General features: G+C 34.3%; 1 long non-coding RNA gene across 1 annotated transcript; it reads left to right on the top strand.

The window, feature by feature from the left end:
• Nucleotides 1–246: 246 nt before the first annotated feature.
• On the top strand, nucleotides 247–697 carry LOC116548314. Its single transcript, XR_004267391.1, has 3 exons — nucleotides 247–415; nucleotides 521–556; nucleotides 630–697. It is a non-coding gene; the product is annotated as an uncharacterized LOC116548314 (long non-coding RNA).
• Nucleotides 698–2,379: the final 1,682 nt, after the last annotated feature.

Here is a 2,379-nt window from a genome sequence, read left to right as displayed (position 1 = left end):
CCAGTGCTGGCAAAACTGTAAGGGAACTTGATTCATGCAAACAGTTCTGGGGGTGGGGGCGGGGAGGGGGGCAGTTTGTTGTATGATGTATCAAAAGCCATTAAGTTGATTTTGCCATTTGATAGACCCAGTAGTCCTAACTTTGGGAATTTTTCTATGATATAGTTAAAGGATGAAAAAAGGAAAAAAAAAGGTTTATAGTGGAAGATAACAGGATTATTTGAGAAACACATTTAGGAACAATTAAAGTAGCTCTATCAGGGTACAGTTGTTAGGGTAAGTGTTAACATAGTCATATTGTTTGGGTTTTTATTGTGTTGTGCTTTAACTCATAAAGCCAAGTGTAATTCTTAGGCGGAGAATAGAAGACATGGAGAATGAGTTACAGAAAACAGAGCGATTATTTAAAAACCAGGTAATTATTCTAGTCTCCCATTTAGTGCCCAGAATTCTTTGATCATTAATACAGGTTATTATAATGAATCTGTAAGCATATTTTGTGATGTATTATCTTTTTCAGATCGCTACCCATGAGAAGAAAGCTCATGAAAACTGGGTAAGATTTCTTTTTTCTTTCCTTTATTTGGTGCATAGTCTCCTAGAACTTATTGAATATATTTCTTTAATAGCTCAAAGCTCGTGCTGCAGAAAGAGCTATAGCTGAAGAGAAAAGTGAAGCTATGAACTTGAGACACAAGTATGTGATTTTGATGCCTATGTTTTCAGTGTTAGCTCTTAAGGAATAGATTTCTGTTTCATATTTAAGTCTTTCTTAAATACTCTTTCTCTATATTCAAGATTATTAGAATTAACACAAAAGATGGAAATGCTGCAAAAAGAACCTGTGACTGTAAAACCAATGCCGGGAAGACGAAATACACAAAACTCTCCCCAGAGAGGTAAGGGAGCAACTTGTAAAGGGTGACAGCCTATTTTTGGTGTAAAATGTATATAAACGACTTTTGTTTCTGTGTGTAATGTTTATGATACCCTAGGAATAATTGCAAGAACTTAAGAAAAAAAGGCGGTCATAAAATGGTAACAAGTCGCTGTCATCTTTAGGTCCTCTGAGCCAGAATGGTTCTTTTGGCCCATCCCCTGTGAGTGGTGGAGAATGCTCCCCTCCACTGACAGTGGAGCCACCTGTGAGACCGCTCTCTGCTACTCTCAGTCGAAGAGATATGCCTAGGAGTGGATTTGGTGAGCATTCACATGTTTCCTTGCAATACTGTTTCAGGTGCCTTTTTCCCTTTTATTTGAGGATTCTAATGCAAGCAACACTTTAGAATTTGGGTCTGTCCAGTATAGAGAAGAAAATTTTTTAATTTATCTTGGTGGATAAGTATTCAACTCCAAGGTTTGTTTTAAAACAGAATGCATTTATTATTTCCCTTGAGGCCATTTTATTGTTCCTTTTCAATTTTTTTTACTATGAATTGTAAGCCTTTATCTTTACATTAAAGTTCTGTGGGATTCCTGTTCCAAATACAGCTGACCTTGAACAACACAGGTTTGATTAGTGCAGGTCCGTTTATATGCAGAGTTTTTTCAAAAAATGCCTTGGGAAATTTTTTGGAACTTGCAATAAATTGAAAGGACTTGCAGATGAACCACACAACCTAGAAATATTTTTAAAAATTAGGTATGTTATGAATGGATGAAATATATGTACATAATAGTCTATCTTATCATATACTATTGTAAAATATACAAAAATCAATTTTAAAAAATTTATCAAAACTTTCACACACAAACACAGGTATACATGACACCATTCACAATTGGGAGAAAGTAAACACATGTAAAGACACAGTATTAAATCATAAATGCATAAAGTTAACTGTAGTACACAATGTACTACTACAATAATTTCATAGCCACCTCCTGTTGCTATGGCAGTGAGCTCAAGTGCGGCGAGTACCCACTTTAAACATCTTGTGATGTTAATCTCCATGTAAACATAACCTCTCACGGTTCTTGTGCATTCTTTATGTTTAGTGCAATAACATAAAACTTGAATAACACCAAATACAATGTCACTAGTGATGCTAGAAGTATTCTCAAGAAGCAAAGTCATGATATTACAAGCAAAGTGGAATTGCTTTGATATATACCATAGATTGGAGTGTGCAGCAGCAGTTATCTGTCATTTCTGTCAGATGATTCACCTTGTAAACAGATCCTGTACACTTACAGTATAGACAAATACAGTACAGTGTTGTACATACATTTCCTCTTAAAATTTCAATAACATTTTCTTTAGCTTACTCTATTAAGGTAAGAATACAGCATACTATATATATATATATATATATATATGTATACATATATATATATGTATATATACAGAATATGTGTTAATCAACTGTTTATGTTATT

The sequence above is a fragment of the Sapajus apella genome, unplaced genomic scaffold (assembly GCF_009761245.1).
Source record: "Sapajus apella isolate SASKATOON/1434 unplaced genomic scaffold, GSC_monkey_1.0 scaffold9669, whole genome shotgun sequence".
NCBI classification, from domain to species: domain Eukaryota; kingdom Metazoa; phylum Chordata; class Mammalia; order Primates; family Cebidae; genus Sapajus; species Sapajus apella.
Note: the sequence above shows the minus strand (reverse complement) of the source record. Positions and strands in the feature narration are given on the sequence as shown.